This window comes from Schistocerca piceifrons, chromosome 4, assembly GCF_021461385.2.
Source record: "Schistocerca piceifrons isolate TAMUIC-IGC-003096 chromosome 4, iqSchPice1.1, whole genome shotgun sequence".
NCBI lineage: Eukaryota > Metazoa > Arthropoda > Insecta > Orthoptera > Acrididae > Schistocerca > Schistocerca piceifrons.
Genome location: NC_060141.1, coordinates 416,609,948 through 416,633,336, shown reverse-complemented (window position 1 = coordinate 416,633,336; position 23,389 = coordinate 416,609,948).

Sequence of the window (23,389 nt, the reverse complement as noted above, 5' to 3'; positions counted from 1 at the left end):
GCCATTGCCTATCTATATTTTGTGTCCTCTCTACTTCGACCACCATCAGTTAATATGCTAATCAAACAGGAAAACTAATCTACTACTTTAAGTGTCTCAGTTTCTAATCTAATTCCCTCAGCAACACCTGATGGAATCCTTCTTTCAAGACACTGTCCACTCCATTCAACTGTTCTTACAAGTCCTTTGCTGTTTTTGACAGAACTGCAATGTCATTGGCAAACCTCAACGTTTATATTTCTTCTGCCTGGAGTTTAGTTCCTCCTCCAAATTTTTTCTTTTCTTTCCTTTACTGCTTACTTGTTATAAAGATTGAATAAGGTCGGGGATAGGCTACAACCCTGTCTCACTCCCCACTCAGCCTTCCCCGAGGTCAGCTTCTACCAGTTTTCCATTGTTCTGTAAAGAATTCGTGTTAGTACTTTGCAACCGTGATTTAGTAAACTGATAGTTTGGTTATTTTTCATCTATCAGCATCTGCTTTCTTTGGAATTGGAATTGTTATATTCTTTATGAAGTTTGAGCGTATTCCGCCTATCTCATATATCTCGCTCACCAGATGGACCAGTTTTGTCGTAGGTGTCTCTCCCAAGTCTATCTGTGGTTCTAACGGAATGTTGTCTACGCACGAGACCTTGTTTCGATTAGGTCATTCAGTGCTCTGTCAAATTCTTCACGCAGTATCATATCTCCCATCTCATCTTCATCTATGTCCTCTTCCATTTCCATAATATTGCCCTCAAGTATATCTCGCTTGTATAGACCCTCTACATACTCCTTCCACCTTTCTGTTTCTCCTTCTTTGCTTAGGACTGATTTTCCATCCAAGCTCTTCATATTCATACAGGTGGTTCTCTTTTCTCCAGAGGCCTCTTTAATTTTCCTCTGTGCGGCATCTATCTTTCCTCTAGTGATACATGCTTCTAAATCCTTACACATGTCCTCTAGCCATTCCTGCTTTGCCATTTTGCGCTTCTTGTCAATCTTATTTCTTAGACGTTTGTATTATCTTTCGCTGCTTCATTTACTGCATTTTTATATTTCTTCCTTTCATCAGGTAAATTCAGTATCTCTTGTGTAACTTCTGGTTCTTTCAGTTTATCCATGTCCCATATCCGTACTTTCTTATTTTTTTTTTTTTTTTTTTTTTGCAGTTTCTTCAATTTTAATCTGCAGTTCATAACTAAGTGTTCAAATATGTATGAAATCTTATGGGACTTAACTGCTAATGTCATCAGTCCTAAGCTTACACACTACTTAACCTAAATTATCCTAAGGACAGACACACACACCCATGCCCGAGGGAGGACTCGAACCTCCGCCGGGATCAGCCACACAGTCCATGACTGCAGCGCCCAGACCGCTCGGCTAATCCCGCGCGGCCAGTTCATAACCAAGAAACTGTGGTCAGAGTGCACATCTCTCTGGAAATGAGTAAAAATTTAAAATCTGGTTCTGAAATCTCTGTCTTCTATTATGTAATCAATCTGAAACGTTCGGGCGTTTCCAGGTCTCTTCCACGTATGCAACCTTCTTTCATGATTCTTAAACCAAGTGTTAGCTATGATTAAATTACGCTTTGTACAAAATTGTACCAAGAGGCTGCCTCTTTCCTTTCTTTCCCCCAGTCCATATTCACCTACTATTTTTCCTTCTCTTCTTTTTCCTAATATCGAATTCCAGTCCATCACGACTATTAAATTTTCGTCTCCCTTAACTATATGAAATCTTCTTTTATTTCATTACATATTTTTTTCAATCTCTTCATCCTCTGCGGAGCTAGTTGACATGCAAACTTGTACTACTGTGGTAGGCTATAATAATGCGTTCACTATGCTGTTCATAGTAGCTTATCCGCATTCCTATTTTTATTATTGATTATCAAACCTACTCCTGCATTACTTCTATTTGATTTTGTATTTATAGCCCTGTACTCACCTGAGAGGAAGTCCTGTTCCTCCTGGTACCTAACTTCGCTAACTCCGACTATATCTAACTTTAACGTGTCCATTTCACTTTTGAAAATTTCTACACTACGTGCCCGGCTAGGGGTCTGCCATTCCACGCTCCGATCCGTAGAACGGCAGTTTTGTATCTTCTGATAATGACATCCTCCTGAGTAGTCCCCTCCCGGAGATCCGAATGCGGGACTGTTTTATCTCCGGATTATTTTACCCAAGAACATGCAATCGTTATTTAACCACGCAGTAGAGATGCATGCCCTTGGGAAAAATTATGGCTGTAGTTTCCCATTGGTGGGGCATCCTGTCTTAATGCCTATTTACAGAAATTAACGCGATTCTCATAATTGTTTCCATGCAGCTCTGGATGGAGAGGGATGAGGTGGGGCGGAACCCGTGGCGATGGAGAATGCATAGGGTGCTTTCCCGACTCGTCCCACTTCCTCATGCAGTTGCACGTATCAACTGCAACAGCAGCAAGGACATTAGTTTGTTCCTCTTCTGTCGTCACTTGTTTCCTTCTGTTACATTGTCGAAGTGTTTCGCTACCACTTTCAAATAACTGGTGGAAGAGGTTGAAAAATAAATGCCGGGATGGTTGACGTCTATTGGCATGTCTTGTCGCATTCACCGAACAATAATGAACAGTTCTTCCCACGCTCTGCATACACCATGATAACGTGGGCTTTTTCTGCGTTGGTAAATCCCGTCGTCCACTCACGATCTAATGCTTGGACTGTCATATAGTAACTCAGTAGCAAGTGGCAAGGTACTCAAGGACAACGCAAGCACACTGCAAGCAAAAAAAAAAAAACCTTAGCTGGCAACTACGCAGGCTGAATTCACAGACAAGTGTCGGCGTGGAAACTTTTCAATATAAGAAATTTCGTAAACGACTCGTGCTAGTATTCTGCAACAAGCACCAATGATATTCTAATTTTCGCTACTTCTCGAATGTTAATGTCAATAGGCATTGTTTCACTTGAAAAAGTGTATGTTTGTACAAAAAATACTCTTTCTAAATATTATTACACTCTTTTTATTCACTAACAGTACGAGCCCCCAAATACGAATTCATTCTGTGAAAACTGCGCATCAGTAGTACTTTCCATTTCCGCAATATTTGCGGTGCAAGTTTTAGGTGATTTATCCTGTGTATGTCTACACTTTGATCAGTCAGAAAATTATGACCACCGACCTACTATCGATATTAACCCGCCCAGGTGATAGCAGCGTTACCTGGCGAGGAGTGACTGTTAGTCAGACACACCCACGGTGCGTATATCAGTGAAAGTGTTGTCTGTGTGTGGAATGGGGAAGGCGCGCGATCTGTCTGTGTTTGGCCGAAGGAAGATTGTGGTGACCCGGGGGGTTGGGACGAGCATTTCGCAAAATGCACGAATTTTCGGGTGTTTGAGTAATGCTGTGGTGAGTGTCTTAAACGAGTGGCGAAAACAAAATGAAACAATATCCTGGCGTCAGGAGGTTGGATTGCCAACCCTCATTACAGATGTCATACTTCGTAGGCCGGGCAGACTGGTGAAACAGGACAGGGTGAAAACTGTGGTGGAGCTAACATCAGACTTTAATGCTGGGCGGAATACAAGTGTGTCCGAACACACAGTGCACCGAGCACTCCTAACGATGGGTCTCCGCAGCCGACGACCAATGCGTGTCAATAACTGCTGCTGAAATGACCACGTTATCATCGGCATTGGACGTTGGCGCAGTGGCAGAGCGTTACATGGTCTGATGAATCCCGATACTTTCTTCATCATGCCGCTGGGTGGGCGCGAATCCGTCGTCTTCCAGGGGAACAGCTCCTTGACTCCTGTACTGCGGTACGGAGACAAGCTAGCGGCGGCTCCATTATGCTCTGGGGAACATTCATACGGGGATTCACACGTCCAGTGGAGTTCGTGCAAGGCACCTTGAAGCCCAAGGAGTATCCTACACTGGTCGAAGACCAAGTACACCCCTTGTTTCACGACGGCAGTGGTATATTTTGACAAGATAATTTGCCATCCCACAAGGTAAGGGGTGTGGTGGAGTCGCTTGAGGAACACAGTGGCGAGTTCCAATTTGATGAGCTGGCTCGCCAAGTCGCCAAATCTGTACCCAACCGAGCATATCTGGGATGTGATTGAATGTGGCATCAGAAGACATGGCCTCCCTCCCCAGGATTTACGGGAATTAGATGACTTTGTGTGTGGATGTGTTATTAGCTCCCTCCAGCTACCTACCATGCTCTGCAAATGTTAGTGTCGGTGTTGAATTTCGGCATAGGGAAGACAGGCGGCATGTTCTCGGAGACCATAGTAGGGGCGGCTCGCAGTCGTTATATCTTGGGTAGCCAGCTGCGGCATGGCCTATTTTATTTTCCGGGCGCAGGTAGCGGTGGTAGAGATGGGTAGTTCGCGAACGAACGGGTGCAAAGGAACGGTTCACCAAGATGAACGAGAGGACCGAGGAACGAATTCCAAGGAACGATCGGTTCATAGTTCACTTCGGTCGCGGCGGTCTACTTATAGTTCCCGGGAACGAGGGACGATCGGTTCATAGTTCACTAGTTCACTTCGGTCGCAGCGGTCACTTCTGCAGTTCTCGTTCCAGCCTCGGTCGCGTGCTCGTCTCAGTCTCGGTTTCCCTCGGCCGCACTCGTCGTTCTTCGCATGACCATCTCTCTCAGATCCACTGCCGACTGCTTTTAGTTAGTTCAGTATCCAGTTGCTCGTTTCGTTCACTGCGCTCGCCTATTTTCCAAACTGTTCTTGCACTTGGTTCTGGCTATTCACCGTCCACGACCGGTAATCAAAAAGTATTTTATAGTTACGTAAATTACATAAAAATTACATTGTATCTGATAGGTACGTCTTTTCAGGTAACAAAAGGGCATATCAGCTCACTTCATTATATCGATGAATAGCAGAAGACATACTTATAACAAGGCAAGTTTTTTTGTTATTCATATATTTTTTGGTTTCATCGACTTGATTTAGCAGCTAACTATCAATAATTTTCTTAATTTTTAGTGTAAGAAAATTCATATAAAACGATTTTCGTGTATCTTTCATATACAAAACATTACATTTAGGAAGGCTCTAATTATTTTTAAGTTTGGTTTATTTCCAATTTGCATTACCTGCTAGTCTGGTTTCTTTGAAAAAAAAAATTGTGTTGTGCGTCATTTTGGCTCAGTAGGAAAAGCGGTGCCTCTCCATTTGAAAAGACATAGATTGCCAGGAAATCGGATTTACTTATTATCTCAAAACCATTTGTTCAAAAATGGTTCAAATGGCTCTGAGCACTATGGGACTTAACTACTGAGGTCATCAGTCCCCTAGAACTTAGAACTACTTAAACCTAACTAACCTAAGGACATCACACACATCCATGCCCGATGCAGGATTCGAACCTGCGACCGTAGCGGTCACACGGTTCCAGACTATAGCGCCTAGAACCGCTCGGCCACTCCGGCCGGCCAAAAACATTTGTTGCGAAGGAGCTTTCAAACCAAGAACTTTATTACTGCGAACGTTATTATTATTATTATTATTATTATTGTTGCTGCATTAACTTTAATAATGCAACATAAAAACCTAATTTTTACTAAGCGTGTGACGCAAGTATGAGAAAACCACATTTTATTTTATGCTTCCATAAAGTCTCTAATTCGCCTACGAACTCAGAGACAACGTGAAGTATATATAGGGTGTAAACGATTATTGTTTACAACGTAGCACAGCTATGTAGTGGAAGTCGAAACGAAGAATTTTGTTCAAGACACTTGTGGTCTATTAAGTTGGAAAGCAGCCACCACCAGGTTTACAAGACTACATGAGCTATAGCCCATGCGCGTCGCGTGAGATTTTCATGTTCTCTTCTCCAGCTCTCTACACATCGACATCGATTGTTTCGCAATTGTTGCTTGCATTAGCTTGTTATTTCTTCACTGCCTAGTTATTACATGTTTGTCTGTTTGTTGTATCTGCTCGTAACGGGCAACACATCGTCCGTAATTGACGAGCAGTCTGTACTCGGGGCCGATTTCCCGTGCGCCACCCTATATTATTTCCCTGCGATCAGCCACACAAGGCTACGGTTGGCTAAACGAGAGGTTCTGCAGAATCACAGAAATTATTTTTAGAAGTGTATAAAAATTCTGTAATGAATAAAAACACTATAGCCCATGGGGGAGGCAAGTGCCCTCTCTTGGTGTCCTCCATCCTTCAGTCACCTACGCTACTAGTTTTCAGTTTTTCATAAGAACCATATACCAAGCACAAATGAACGGTGAACGAGTAAAAATGAACGGTTCCCAAAAAAGAACGAACAGCAGTGAACTGGTTCCCAAGGATGAATGAGTTTGCACATCTCTAAGCAGTGGCTGCACCACTCGGGCCGCTAGGCTCGCTGTCGGTGATGGCGTGGAGAGTCTCGGCACGTGGGGGTGTCCGTTCCCTCCCGCCTATGGTTGATTAGACCATCTGCTTTGCCCAGAAATCTCTCTCTCACTTCAAGGCTGTCACGAAACGCAACAATGGAAAAATTACCTAAGTTAACTGACTTCTCATAAACTATCGTAAGACACGATTGACTCAGTCCTGAGTTGATATGTCAGCACAATATTCATATGTTTTAAGCTTGAAATGTGGTAATACAGGAGCAGTCCAAATTTTTGATTGTATGAAGACTTGCCAGAAAGATGAACACTCAGGGCGAAACAATCTCGCATCACTAAAGACAAGCGCTATGTGAACTGTATTTACAGTAGCAGCTTTGTACCATCAGTGATTAATTCGCTGAGCTTAAACAACATACATTAACATTAATAACAGCGATGGATATTATAACTTGCTTGGATTTCAGACACAGGGTGAATCCGGGAGCGTTGAACCACTTTGTTTCTTCAGCATAAAATATTTGTTTTTTCCAACTTTTTCCTACTTCTGGCGGCATGTTCGTATAGAATGTCATGTAAAATTAAGTACTGCTACATAAAATACAAGAGATATGATAAAATTAGCCGGCCGAAGTGGCCGCGCGGTTCTGGCGCTGCAGACTGGAACCGCGAGACCGCTACGGTCGCAGGTTCGAATTCTGCCTCGGGCATGGATGTGTGTGATGTTCTTAGGTTAGTTAGGTTTAACTAGTTCTAAGTTCTAGAGGACTAATGACCTCAGCAGTTGAGTCCCATAGTGCTCACAGCCATTTTTTTGATAAAATTAAGATTTACATGAGTGGTCTATCTCATTCATAGGTGTATGGGCGAGATGGACCATTATTCTGGGAGAGATGAACTACACAAAATGGCTCTACATGAAGAAAAGAGTGATTTAAAATTTCATATTTTTGTTTTGAACATATTGTAATGAATGCAGAATATACAGTTAAATATTTTAATCTAAAACAATTTTATCAATTTAGTATAAATCTTGATTGAACATCGGCCTTTCTAATTAGTTGTTGGATCAAATGGTTTAAATAGCTCTAAGCACTAAGGGACTTAACATCTGAGGTCACAGTCCCCTAGACTCAGAACTTCTTTAACCTAACTAACCTAAGGACATCTCACACATCCATGCCCGTCGCAGGATTCGAACTTGCGGCCACAGCGGCCGTGTGGTTGCGGAATGAAGCGCCTAGAACCACTTGGGCACAGCGGCCGGGCAGTTAGTTGTTGGTTTTCTTTAAGCTTTAACCTGTCTTTCTCTCACCATAGCGGTCATACTTATTACCAAATGTTGACTGTCGTGAACAGAAACACACTGAATCCAATCGGTATTTTTATTAGTGTCGTAATAGATTTCACCACAGCCATTTCACTCACTCTAATTTCATCATCAAAGTTGCTTTCGCAGTCTTCAACAGTGGTTGCACCTGATGAACATGGTGAGCTATTTGTAATTTTTTCTAATCGAGCTTCTTCAGTCTGTTTTATTTCCCCTAATGTCTCTCTCTGTTGATCTTTTTGTGCCTTTTTTCTGTTTCATTTCTTTTCTTATCCCTCTTTTTATTTACAGTTTCGATATCTTCAGCAGTGTTTAGCCCTTTGGACATAGTTGATGCCTTCTTCTTAAAGTCCATGGTTTTATCAGTAGAACAAACAGGAGATATTGCTTCCATATGTTTTGTCTGTGTTGGCTTGAAAGTAGTCAGTTTTGAGGGGGTAAATTGAAATTTTTAGGCTTAGTAGGACTGGAGTCCGAATTTGTGTCAGTGAACGAATTGTACTTCTGCAGATAAGTCTACCCTTTCGATTTTCTTGGAATCAGAACGTCTTTTGATGAGCTTTGAAGTAGTTTGTTGGCCTGTCTATAATGTTCTTCTCTTCCATTTGTTGGCACAAACATATTTTCCGAGAAATAAGTATAGTATGAGACTGCGGCATTCTTCAGTGGGTCTATTGCACATACCTTGAAGCTAAATTCAATTGTTCGCCAGCTCTGTCACGTTAAAACAAGTCGTCCATCTCTCATTGTCAGGGAGAGATGGGCCAACCCGACTTGTGTCCGTAAGTAGCCAACTCGGTGGCCGTTTTAGGTTAGTTTCATGCCTACACACCTGTCAACCTCGCATTAAAAAAAAAAAAAAAACAAAAAAAACAAAAAAAACTGCACCAATCTAGTATAAACTAAGCATTAATATTAAAACTATGTAACTAGACGGTAAAACTTTTCGGCTTACGAGAACAGAGAATGTCATTTTCCTCTAGAACTAAAACGAAAATGAGAGCAACAATTCTGCACCACTGTTGTTCACAAAAGAGCTCCCGACTAAGTAGCGGAAGCTGCTCTGCAGAGGCGCATTTGTGAATGGTCCGTCTCGCCCTGTGGTCCCAGACTCCCGGTCTCACCCTGTCTGGCTCTAAGGGAACTTCGTCAGATCTTGCCACGATCATCAAGTTTGTATCCGTCTCCATATCTGAGTGGTTAGCATGGTAGAAAGCCATGCAAGAGGCCCAGGTTCGATTCCTGGGTGGGTCTGAGATTTTCTTTGCTCGGGGACTGAGTGTTGTGTTGTCCCCAGCATCACCTCATCCTCACCGAAACGCAAGTCTCCGAAGTGGCATCAACAAAAGGACTTGCACCAGGTGATCAGTCTACCCGACGGGAGGCCCTGCCACAAGACGTCCACTTTTGCAGCGTAAGAAAAATGTAAATCGGTGTTGAAAAGGAGTTCAATTACAATGAATTAGCTGTCCTATCTGATACCAGCCTCCTGCCTGCAGATAAAAGAAATCTTATCTGCAGATCTTATCGCGCCGGCCGCGGTGGTCTAGCGGTTCTGGCGCTGCAGTCCGGAACCGCGGGACTGCTACGGTCGCAGGTTCGAATCCTGCCTCGGGCATGGGTGTGTGTGATGTCCTTAGGTTAGTTAGGTTTAAGTAGTTCTACGTTCTAGGGGACTTATGACCTAAGATGTTGAGTCCCATAGTGCTCAGAGCCATTTGAAGATCTTATCGTTTGTTACCGTGGTAGCATCAGATAACAACTCTAACGCACGTGTTTTCACAGGATGAGTGATATAATAAGGGACAATGGGAAGGCCACAAACAAGTAACAGACAAGCATTAGTTAATGGAATTGTTACACAGGCTGATTCAGCTGTCCCTACGCATGTCGTTTTGTGTAACTTGCAGTTCTATATCTGACCTTCAAAATCCACGCGCCAGATTTTCGTCTTCTCTCACTTGCTACGTGCAAACTGTTAGTCTTACAGGAAATAGAACAGTGCCTTTTTGTAGGAAATTTAATGTACATAAATTTTGTACTGGGATAGGTTTCCGTTAGAGACTGTAGTTTTCGAGTTACTCAACAAAAACGTACAAATATAACCATCAAACGCACCGCCACTTCCACACTCAGGCCCTACAAGTCAGGACTTAAATTGTGTCGGTCATGGCACTCCCCACTACCACTGCACAAAAATTTGCGACTACACGAATTTTTTCCCACATTCGACCTTTGTCAGCCTTCATTGACTAGCCCCGTTAAGCCACCGGCTTAAAAATTGTAAAACTGACGTTAATGTAAATTTTGCCAAAGAGTTTGTGAATTTCAAAAGCATAAAATAAACAGTTACGTCTTCAGCCTGGAATCTCACTGAATGGAGTACAATTGCCTCCAGTAAACAGCTTTCAAGAAAAACTGCTGATGGAGGGGACGGAAATGCGACAAACTGTGCTTTCGCTTATTTCACGTGAGAACAGGGGAGTGTAGTAGAAACTTCCCACTCTTGGGCTAGAAAACGAACTTTAACAAGCATTAGGTTGGTACTGACTTTGAGAAGTGTCCCAGCAATTGATCAGCTTCTTCGCACCAGTCACAGTGACGGCCGTGACTTATTCAACTGGATACACCAAAAATTGGAGCGAAAGCATTCTACCTTCACATGGTGCTGGGTGGCACCGCTGTGTACAGTTTTCTGATATCGAAGGCCATGCTCAGTTATTCTCTGGGTATTGCAGTGTCGGCACGTGTGTCTCTGCCCTCAAGAAAGACCATCGCCGGCTCTACCCAACAAAAGCAAAGAGCACTTCCGCAAAACTGCTCTGTTCCCTGTGGATGCTCATCCTCCTAATGAGACTCACAGATCGCCTTCTGTTGATAAACGGGAACGGGGATTAGATACCACAACTGGAGCACACTTCTCCAGCGAGAAAAACGCAAATATTTCCTCCTGAGGAAATATGACCGGTACGTTCAATAAAATAACCACGAAACAGTAGCATCATTAAAAAAAGACTTTCTCGTTGCGACGGATCTTTTTATGAAATTTCAAACTTTCTCCTCCGAATGCGAAAATATTTTGTTGACACCGACCTACATAGGGAGCAACAATCACCACGATAAAATAAGGGAAATCAGAGCTCGTACGGAAAGATATAGGTGTTCGTTCTTTCCGCGTGCCGCACACTATACGAGATTGGAATAATAGAGAATTATGAAGGTGGTTCGATGAAGCCTCTGCCAGACTCTTAAATTTGATTTGCAGAGTATCCAACAATATCGCGGTATGTGACAGACATCATACGCTATATCTACTGTGACATAAGGATACGTCCCTACTTCTCTTAACTTCTTTTAAGTTTCATTGTGAATTTCATATTACGATGGACACTGAGTTGAAATGTTCTAGGCACTCCCCATGTTTTCCTGATTAATGTGGCCACACCGCAGATTTGTCGTCCAGATACCGATAGAAACACATTCGTATCAACTTAGTCAGTCACGCTGAAGAAAAATGAGAGATGTCTCTCATCACTTTGCCGGGAATCAGAAAGATTCATCCGATTAAATAAAACTGTATCTTCTGCGCCAGTGGCAATCAGTATAGTCCCCATCGCCTACTTCTGGGCGTTCCAGGTTTCTAGGTGGGCAGCACGAGGTAGGTGTATTATTTTATCTTTATGAGGGTCAATAGCCTCAACGTGTTATGAGAATGATAACATGATACAGGTAGGCTGTATTCTCTTTATTATCCAGGCGACTGGCCAGTTTCAAGCGTTGGTTATTTTTAAACATGTATATTAAGACGTAATAATAAAAAACTACTTTGCAAATTATTACTTCTTCATGACTAACTCATTCATTACGCAATGTGGGTGGTTTGCTTTCTTCAATTGCTTTAACTGAATGCGTTTTCAGAGGCCGCAACGGTTCCCCGACGTGGTAGACTGAAAGAGGGCAAAGCTAGCCGAGCCGTTCACCTTGCTACGACCCAATCCGGGCCACTTCAGTAGCCTTTCACTGACGGGAGAAGATAGCAGTCGAAGCGAAGACAATGTGTTCGTCTTCAGTCCTCATAGAGAAGAAAATCTATTCGTTCAGTTTATGCTCCAGTGCAGTTACTGGGAACAAACTGCTATCAGTCAAATGAACTTTGATTTCCAGGTGCGTACATTAAATACGCGTCAAATTGCCACGATAAAGAACGAGATTAATTATTGAGAAAAAGCAGGAATACGGAAACAGAGAAAACTAAAACCAACATAACAACAAGTTTTGTATTAATAATGGAGACAAATAAAAAACATTCTTGAACGTAAGGAAAAAGAAAGATTTTGTTCAAAGCCTTGATGATGTTTCTGATGTACAATCTGCTAATGCTTCATATATGATTACTATTGAAGAAGATAAACAGTTGCTGAGCAACAAACGGTTAAATGAGTGGCTAGGGTGCACGTGTAGACTCAGTCACCAGCTGCTTGAGAAAGAGAGAAGAACATCTGAGCGAGATAATCGGCACATGGGAAGAGGCGAGAGTGAATCGAATGTAAAACTCAGCAGTTGTGTAGGTCATTTTCTTATGAATTTATAACATAAATTTTATGCGTAATTATTTGTGAAAAAAAGAGGAAACATTCGTTGCTCATTCAGTGGCGATAACGTTACTTAGATTTCAGTCGTTTAACTTGTTATGACTACCAATAGGAATTCGACATTTTAATCCAATACAAATTCTGTTCTTCATGCTGCAATTCTTCTCGCATCAGGAGCAACAGTAGAATCTAACCGCACTTAAGCATTACGTGGTTTACTCTTTACAGTATCGTTAGGATCGCTATAATCTATAAAGGGTGACCATTAATAAAACTGACAAACTGCAGCGACGGATTCCTGACTAGAAATGGAGGAAAAAAGGTCTTATGAACAAGTGTTCGGAAATGGATGGTGTGCGTGAAACGACAACAAATTGTCCCGAAACATAGGCCAGAGCTGCATCGCATCCACATCACAACAAATGTTCGAAGTGGCCTTCATGCGACTGAAGCTGATAGGGCTAGTAATGGTTGTCATGCAGGAAACACATAATCGTACTTTAGCTTACACCTTGTTGGCGGGCCACTTGCTTAGTGCTTATACTAGGGTTCGTCTCAATATCTCGTAGAAGCCGGTCCTGCAAATCTGATGCAAGCGAATTCCATCGTCTCCCTGCATGCTCGTCTGTCCGAAAGGATCCATGATCACATGAACGCCCAAAAAGGGCTTGAAATGATATGTGATGTGGTTGGTATATGTGAGGGTATTTGTTTTGGTATAGCCGTGCTGTCTCTCGACCCTCTCCGTTTGCTTGGGCGTAACAAACACCACCTCGGCTTGTTCCCGACACGAATACCGGACCGTTCTACTCCTTACAAAAGACTGCGTCAATCACAAAGCTCGCAACACACAGGGAACACACGGCACGTGATCAAAGGTACTGTCATTCGTCAGCCTCATCTAGAGTGGCAACGATGCATTTCCAGACACACGTCCGTAGGACCTTTTTCCCTCCATTTCCAGTCAGGAATCCGTCACTGCTTTTTGTCAGTTTTATTAATGTTCACCATGAGAATTTTTTTTTTCTCTCAGACCAGCTAGCCGAACTGGCAATGCCGACTCCAAGTAGTGTTGAATCGGAGTTACGTAATTCCGAGGAAGCTCCAGGAACATCAAAATCCAATGCTGCAGGTAAAAAATAGAGGGCGCCAAACTGTAGTGACTCAAAGTTTGCTGCTGCCTTTGATGAATGTAGGACCGGTGACAGGGAAGCAGTTCACATTCTGGTAGCTACGTTGAAGAAGTAGATGAAGTTATCGAGGGTTCTGCAGTGAACAGATGCGATTTTCACAAGCCCCTTGAGAAATTCAATGAGGAAGTGACTACTGACATTATGAAGCAATTTAAGGATATAAAACTGCAGGCTGCTACCGTTCATCGAGACGGTAAACTCTTGCCAGCATTAACTGGTAACAATTTTTCAAACTGCATGACTATGCAACTTCTTGGTGTGCCTTCATTACAGTCTGCGACTAGGACAGAGAAAGCTACAGCCGTGTATGAAACTCTCACTCGATGAGTACGTCAGTGCTATATTTAGAAACAACATCGAATATGGGTACTGATATAAACCTCATGTAATTTAGAAGAATAGCTCATATAATTTACCTTGTAGGAATTATTATCAGGAGAAAGAAAACTGGCGTTTTACGGATCGGAGCGTGGAATGTCAGATCCCTTAATCGGGCAGGTAGGTTAGAAAATTTAAAAAGGGAAATGGATAGGTTGAAGTTAGATATAGTGGGAATTAGTGAAGTTCGGTGGCAGGAGGAACAAGACTTCTGGTCAGGTGACTACAGGGTTATAAACACAAAATCAAATAGGGGTAATGCAGGAGTAGGTTTAATAATGAATAGGAAAATAGGAATGCGGGTAAGCTACTACGAACAGCATAGTGAACGCATTATTGTGGCCAAGATAGATACGAAGCCCACACCTACTACAGTAGTACAAGTTTATATGCCAACTAGCTCTGCAGATGACGAAGAAATTGAAGAAATGTATGATGAAATAAAAGAAATTATTCAGATTGTGAAGGGAGACGAAAATTTAATAGTCATGGGCGACTGGAATTCGAGTGTAGGAAAAGGGAGAGAAGGAAACATAGTAGGTGAATATGGATTGGGGGACAGAAATGAAAGAGGAAGCCGCCTTGTAGAATTTTGCACAGAGCACAACATAATCATAACTAACACTTGGTTTAAGAATCATGAAAGAAGGTTGTATACATGGAAGAGCCCTGGAGATACTAAAAGGTATCAGATAGATTATATAATGGTAAGACAGAGATTTAGGAATCAGGTTTTAAATTGTAAGACATTTCCAGGGGCAGATGTGGACTCTGACCACAATCTATTGGTTATGACCTGTAGATTAAAACTGAAGAAACTGCAAAAAGGTGGGAATTTACGGAGATGGGACCTGGATAAACTAAAAGAACCAGAGGTTGTACAGAGATTCAGGGAGAGCATAAGGGAGCAATTGACAGGAATGGGGGAAATAAATACAGTAGAAGAAGAATGGGTAGCTTTGAGGGATGAAGTAGTGAAGGCAGCAGAGGATGAAGTAGGTAAAAAGACGAGGGCTAGTAGAAATCCTTGGGTCACAGAGGAAATACTGAATTTAATTGATGAAAGGAGAAAATATAAAAATGCAGTAAGTGAAACAGGCAAAAAGGAATACAAACGTCTCAAAAATGAGATCGACAGGAAGTGCAAAATGGCTAAGCAGGGATGGCTAGAGGACAAATGTAAGGATGTAGAGGCTTATCTCACTAGGGGTAAGATAGATACCGCCTACAGGAAAATTAAAGAGACCTTTGGAGATAAGAGAACGACTTGTATGAATATCAAGAGCTCAGATGGAAACCCAGTTCTAAGCAAAGAAGGGAAAGCAGAAAGGTGGGAGGAGTATATAGAGGGTCTATACAAGGGCGATGTACTTGAGGACAATATTATGGAAATGGAAGAGGATGTAGATGAAGATGAAATGGGAGATATGATACTGCGTGAAGAGTTTGACAGAGCACTGAAAGACCTGAGTCGAAACAAGGCCCCCGGAGTAGACAATATTCCATTGGAACTACTGACGGCCGTGGGAGAGCCAGTCCTGACAAAACTCTACCATCTGGTGAGCAAGATGTATGAAACAGGCGAAATACCCTCAGACTTCAAGAAGAATATAATAATTCCAATCCCAAAGAAAGCAGGTGTTGACAGATGTGAAAATTACCGAACTATCAGCTTAATAAGTCACAGCTGCAAAATACTAACACGAATTCTTTACAGACGAATGGAAAAACTAGTAGAAGCCAACCTCGGGGAAGATCAATTCCGTAGAAACACTGGAACACGTGAGGCAATACTGACCTTACGACTTATCTTAGAAGAAAGATTAAGGAAAGGCAAACATACGTTTCTAGCATTTGTAGACTTAGAGAAAGCTTTTGACAATGTTGACTGGAATACTCTCTTTCAAATTCTAAAGGTGGCAGGGGTAAAATACAGGGAGCGAAAGGCTATTTACAATTTGTACAGAAACCAGATGGCAGTTATAAGAGTCGAGGGACATGAAAGGGAAGCAGTGGTTGGGAAGGGAGTAAGACAGGGTTGTAGCCTCTCCCCGATGTTGTTCAATCTGTATATTGAGCAAGCAGTAAAGGAAACAAAAGAAAAATTCGGAGTAGGTATTAAAATTCATGGAGAAGAAATAAAAACTTTGTGGTTCGCCGATGACATTGTAATTCTGTCAGAGACAGCAAAGGACTTGGAAGAGCAGTTGAATGGAATGGACAGTGTCTTGAAAGGAGGATATAAGATGAACATCAACAAAAGCAAAACAAGGATAATGGAATGTAGTCTAATTAAGTCGGGTGATGCTGAGGGAATTAGATTAGGAAATGAGGCACTTAAAGTAGTAAAGGATTTTTGCTATTTGGGGAGCAAAATAACTGATGATGGTCGAAGTAGAGAGGATATAAAATGTAGGCTGGCAATGGCAAGGAAAGCGTTTCTGAAGAAGAGAAATTTGTTAACATCGGGTATTGATTTAAGTGTCAGGAAGTCATTTCTGAAAGTATTCGTATGGAGTGTAGCCATGTATGGAAGTGAAACATGGACGATAAATAGTTTGGACAAGAAGAGAATAGAAGCTTTCGAAATGTGGTGCTACAGAAGAATGCTGAAGGTTAGATGGGTAGATCACATAACTAATGAGGAAGTATTGAATAGGATTGGGGAGAAGAGAAGTTTGTGGCACAACTTGACCAGAAGAAGGGATGGGTTGGTAGGACATGTTCTGAGGCATCAAGGGATCACCAATTTTGTATTGGAGGGCAGCGTGGAGCGTAAAAATCGTAGAGGGAGACCAAGAGATGAATACACTAAGCAGATTCAGAAGGATGTAGGTTGCAGTAGGTACTGGGAGATGAAAAAGCTTGCACAGGATAGAGTAGCATGGAGAGCTGCATCAAACCAGTCTCAGGACTGAAGACCACAGCAACAACAACAACAAGGAATTACAGGGCTATTTAGCTGCCCCTATCGATTCGTTTAATGCAACCCGCACTACATCTGTATTAGAAAAGGTATCCAGACAGGTAACAGCCATGTAATCGACATAAGTTCCCCGTCATAACTTTGGGCGATGTTGGTAAACGGAATCATACTGTGAAAGATACAATTTGGGACTGGCCATGAGTTAAACGGTATTTTACGGCCAAGGTATGCCTTACTTCTGCCATACTTAACCAAGTGTCTCCAATCTTCCTTTGTATAATCAGCAGTGTAATCTTACAGGTTTTGGAAGTCTCTGTAAGTTTATAACATTTATAATAATTACTCTTTCGTAAATAGTTCAGAAACGTTGCGTTATAAAGTGTGTTTCACTATCGGAAACAACGAAATTAACAGGACATATCGAAACGTAAAGTGTGGTAGTAACAACTATATAGTATATAACCTCTGAATCACTTACGTCAGATTAAGTACTATAAATGGAATAAACTCACAGAGACATCCAAAACCTTTATCTTACACCGATAATCACACAAAGAAAGATTGGAGGTACTTGGATAAGTATGGCAGAAGTAAGGTACGTCTTTGGTGACAGTCATCCAAAGCTCTCAGAAGGAACTTACACCAGTTTGTGGATATTGCCTGTCAGGATACTGTTCGTGATACTGGCATAGTGCAGGTTGCATAAAAAGAATTGGTAGGGGCAGTTCAATCACTCTGTGTGCGAAATCATTCTCAAGAGCTTTAGAGGAAACGGTTGACTATATATGTAAAGATCCGAACATAAAAGTCTTTAAAAAATCATAATACTTGGTTTTGAACTGATGTTAATAAATTACTAGCTAAAATTTGGTAGTCCATGTGAAACTCAAGAAAAAGTTGAATCATATCGATGAGTCTCGAATATTTGATTTTGTTCGTGATAATTTCACATAAGAGCGACCAAGAGAGAATTATGGAGAATTTCTACAGTTACTTGCGACCTTTCTTAGCCAGGCACCATACCGTCGTGGTCCAAGGGATGTCTATCGTGTCAGGCGGATTGTGAAACCCATATGTTGCTTGAAAATGTTTATGCACCGTGAATCTAAATTATTACCACAAGAAGAGAATGCAATTTGTGTTTTCCATGTCAGCGTGATTGTGAAGCACAGATCTCTGTCTCTTCTGCAGCCAAAGCACCGTATACGGATTTCAGTATTCTTTGAAAGCTTAATAAATAACGCGTGGTAAATTGTGATCTCTCTCGTGTGACTTCACAGCATGTGAAAATTATTTATGGTATCTGTCTTTTGAATCTGTCACTTCTGCCATTGTTTGAATACGCTCAATGCACTGAATTGTGAGGTGCAACCGTCAGACCAAAATAGCGGAAGGTGGTAAGTAGGTATCGATCAACTCCCAGAAATTATAAAAAAAATGAGACTTTTTTTACCAGATTTAACTTGAGTAACGACTTTCTCAAGACAGATCCTTCAAAAGGCATGAAAATGAAAGTTTTCATCGACGCTTTACACCTAACCAATAAACTGAATGTTACAAGTGATCCAGCAGAGAGAGCCGTCAAGCCCATGGGAGACTGCAATAAACTACTTACAAAAAACAACAATAGTGGCAGTGTTTGCTTCTGGCTGTATGCAAATACCGCCTTTAGTTTTCAGGGCATAATAAAGACAAAGGCATAATAAGCATTTACAAGAGAAAATTTGATTTTCCCGTTATATTTGTCTCTCTTACATTGTATTTAGTAGTGCTATAAATTGACTTGTTTGACGTTAATAGAGAAAATGTAATAATTAAGTTACTCAATGTAATAGTTTTTGAGATAAAGAGTAAATGAAATTTTTGTATGATTTTTCACTAGTTTTTTGAAAGGTGTAGGGGGCACAGTTTTCCCTTTTTCTACGGAGCTCGAATTTCACACAACTATTTTTTGTGCAGAGGAATTGAAAATTCAAACTCCAAAAAATAAGACTCACGTGAGACACCTATACTACATTTATATTCCTCAGAATATTGCGTAATTTATTATAATCAACCTGTAAAACTCATTGTTCCATTACTGTCGTGTATTTTTAAGATTAAACTACTCAGATAATCTGAAAATTAACTTTGCGTCGTTTTTGAACAGAGCGCCAGTATTCTGGAAGTAATAATAACGGGGCGGAGGTAATTTATTCAACTGACTGTCATGGTCACGGTCGTCTGATGTGTAGTATTGCTCTGTTTTGGACACTTTTAAACACACAAAAAATATTAAAAACTGGATCGTACAAATGCTGTCAGTTTTTGCAGATTCTTAGAAATAAATAAGTTTCGTTAAATGAATGTGGGAAACACGAAAATCATTATGCTCCTCGTGTTTATAAAATGTATTTGTCCAAATTAGAGATTTGCTGTAGAGTCTAACTTGATTTCCAAGATTATTTCCTCGAAATTCAGGGTCTTATTAATATAATAAATGTAGTGCATTCATGACAAGTGAAGACTTACAGACTTCCTGCATTAAGTGATGCTGGACAGACCGAAATGTTACGAAGAGGTCGAAAGTCCTGGGCTGACACATAGCTAGCAGTGTAACTGTGCTTTTTTGTGTTGGTATGTGTGTTACAATCACGTAAGTCCAGTACCGAGTTATTCAGTGGAATAGCTATGTTTTTACAGCTTTTTAAAGTGGTCGGTTTGCGTGTGTGCTTCGTTAAAATTGATAACCTGACACGTACCGCAATATAAGTCCTTGCTTTGGACTGTATGCTAGCTACTGAAATTCGTACCAACTTGGTGAAACTTGATTACAAGTCTGTTCAACATTTTTCAACGCTTCAGAAAGGGTCAATTAAATTTAACGTTACTGTAGTCCTTTTGCAAGTAGCCTAATCCATCTGTAGGGCATTCCATGCCAGCTACCACAGATGAAAACACTGAGAAACTAAAGAATACGGTTTGTTCGACAGGCGAATACAGGTACATTGCATATTTGGTGTCCTGGGCATAAAAAAATAGAATTGAAATTTGACGAACAATCGCAAAGATGAATTTCACAGAAATTTCTTTCACTGTAAGAAAAAATGTTCAACTGATTGTGAGCGCACTTCCTGTAAATAAGAGTTAAGTGAGTCAACTGACACCATAAATTAGTTAATAATCAAAGCGTCGGATACCCGCTTCTGCAGCTGAGGTTGGTAAAGTACGCTTGGTCAGTGGCGCTCGACTCGGTGGTAAGCCGGTTCGAACCCTGGTCGAGCATGACATTTTCACTGCTAGTATTCGACCGGAATGGGCAGGAGTGGTGGTGGCGTAATTTTCTTTATAACCATTTCTTGTGCCAATATCCTGGGTTATATTCCGAACTTTTCCGATGCCCCTCCTGAAATGAGAGCACGTGACACTGTTGATGGCATTCCGTCCATCGGATAGGGATTTTAAGCTCGGATGTTCCATAGATGATTTTCTAGAGGAATTTCAAACGCCCACTTCTCTTGTCATCATAATAGAACAAAAATATAACTCTATGGTACATAGCACCAATTAAACTCACCTATATTCCACAAATCCACAAACAACGCAACTTTTAGGTATCTGCAAATAAAAGGGGCCAATGTGCGCAGAGAAAGAACACCCTTTCCGCCTAGGCAAGTGAATTCTATTGAGATATCCCAGCCGTCGACGCCATACGTCATTTAAGCTAAAACTGTGAATAGGAGACTTTGCCAGTCAACTGAAAAAAGGCGAAGTCGAATTTACCTGCGGGAAAGCCTGCAGCCAGGTTTTTTTTCTTTTTTCTTCCTTTATTTAAAAGAAAAAATCCATTACACCACACAATCCATGATTGCGGATACGCTTAAAACGCCTCTGACACAGCACGAAGTATGGGACATTGTTTGCGGAGGAATAAAATTCTTTTGAGTTAGGCACCTCAACCCCTACTCCTCGGGTATACCAGCCAAACTGACACACGTCTCTTTTTCTCTTCTAGTATGCAAAAGGACATCTTGTAGGCTAACTGATTACGTTGCTATGGGTAACGTGATAACGAGTGAATATTATCCTACTCTACTAAATCAGCTACTCAAAAACAGTAAAGAAGAAATTTCAATTAAAAAGAGAAAAGATCCATACAGGACAAGGCATCTATTCGCAGAAGAGTTTTCTCAGTGAGTTAAAGCACGACTCTCTTCAACAGACATCACTTTTACATGGCCCGGAAACTTGTGTTGAGTCACATGTAGAGGTAGATTGTAATCTGCACAGCATCACAAACCGAAGGAACTCACTGGAAGACTATTGGGGAAAGCCAACTGAGCTAAAACGTCGAAAAGTAAGTGGGTAATTGGCCTAAGAAACAGTCTCTCGCAGTTAGGTTGAGATTCTTTCACCTTGCTCTCGTACTTCGGTCATATCGATATCGTACTTCGTTCACATCGATAATCTCTTTCGATAACGATAAAAGTACCTAATATTGGAGCATATTACAGGAAATTGTGTCATAATCTATTGAGGGCAGATATTACCGCGACCTGCGACTTGATCACGAATAGGAGTCACTTGTTACGCGATTGGATCTCGGAGAGCGGTTAACTTCGGATGTTCTCGGAATGCGTTGCAGGCTGGTCGCAGAGGGCGAGACTAGGGAGCCGAAGGCGGCTTCGGCGATCACGGACACAGCCGAACGCCGGCGCGGGTGGGCGGCCTGCCTCGGCCGCCAGCCAATGGGAGGCGACGTCGCGCGATTGGCCCGCGGCGGCGGGGGCGCCATGCTGAGCCAGCACAAACAAACAGCGCCGGCGATACGCTGCCCTCCTCTCCATTCCTCTCTCCACGCGCCGCACACGCCTCTACCCCACCGGCGAGCGGACTGCACGTACCAGTCGGTTGCGGACACCGCGCGACGCATCGTCGCTGCTAAAAGCCCCAAAGTCGCTGTTGACTGCTCGAGTCACTCCCAGCCTAATTTCGGCATCGTCATTTACATTATAGATTTGGGCATCTTATGGACCATGCAAATAACTACATCTACATTTATACTCGCCAGGCCACCTGACGGTGTGCGGTGGAGGGTAATTCTGCTACCACTATCTGTTCGCCCTTACCTGTTCCATTTGCGAACGGCGCGTTGGAGGAACGATTGCCGGCAGAGCTCCGTATTAGCTCTAACTTCTCGAATTTTTTCGTTGTCCTCGTGTTACGACACGTACGTGCGAGGAAGTAATAGAATGTTTTGTGAGTCTTCTCGGAACCGAGCGAGGTGGCGCATTGGTTAGTACACTGGACTCGGGTTCAGGAAAACCCAGGTCCGGCCATCCTGGTTTAGGTTTTCCGTGATTTCTCTAAATCGCCTCAGGCAAATGCTGGGATGGTTCCTTTGGAAGGGCACGGCCGACTTCCTTCCCCAACCTTCCCTAAACCGATGGGACCGATTGACCTCGCTATTTGGTCCGCCCCCCCCCCTACTCCACCCCAAAATCAACCAAATACGGAATTTTTTCAGTATTGATAATAATTTATTCTTTTCACTGACTGCTGAGCCCCCTGGCTGTGTAGTGCGTTATTTTCATAAATGCAGCAACCAGACACTTTCTTATGGCCGTCCGCGGTGGTCTCGCGGTTCTAGGCGCGCAGTCCGGAACCGCGCGACTGCTACGGTCGCAGGTTCGAATCCTGCCTCGGGCATGGATGTGTGTGATGTCCTTAGGTTAGTTAGGTTTAAGTAGTTCCAAGTTCTAGGGGACTGATGACCACAGCTGTTAAGTCCCATAGTGCTCAGAGCCATTTTTTTTTCTTATGTATTTTTATGTAAGCTAATACTCGTTTTGGGATTTCACTCATCTTCAATTAGCGTAATACATGTCTGCGTCTTCAGTCAGTACATAGCTACAATATGATCAGTAAACTAGATGCTGCAGTTGCCCTATGGAAAATAACAATTCTGGTTAGCTGCTACACTTCTTGAGTTGTATATTTACGATTGTTGCTATTTTAGTGTGGTTATTTTCGATTTTTGTTGTTGTTATTCCGATTTTCGCACCTTCTTACTTCTATTTTGCGCAAGACAGCCCAGAATCCGCCCTGTCGCGACTGACATCTGTGTTTACACGCGAATATACATCAATGGTCAAGATTACATTTGCTTACAGGTTCAGCTATGGCCAGAGTCATATTTTGCCGACAGTTTCCGGATGATTAAAAAAATTTAAATTGTTTAACATAAATGTGCTGAGTGCTCTATGTAGTTATTAAATAAGTGCATTAGTCACTGTTTGGGTTATACGATATATTATACAAAATAAAAATAATGTAGAGCATTTTATATAGAAGAATTGCTATTCCTTTTTTTTAGTTTTTCTCTTCTTTCTTTTTTTATCTTACCGTTGGCGTGGCATTGATGAACGATAAAGACAGCACAACAAATCTACATTATGTAGAACTATTTCATTTTCTGGATGGGCTCACATTCCGTTGGATGTGCTCATACTGGATTACATTTTTTCATGGTTGTGTTTAGCGCGTGATTGTATGACCAAAATATGAAAATTACTTAGAAAACTTTTGTTTTGTGGCTCTGTTTCGTCATTTAGGATGACATTTGACG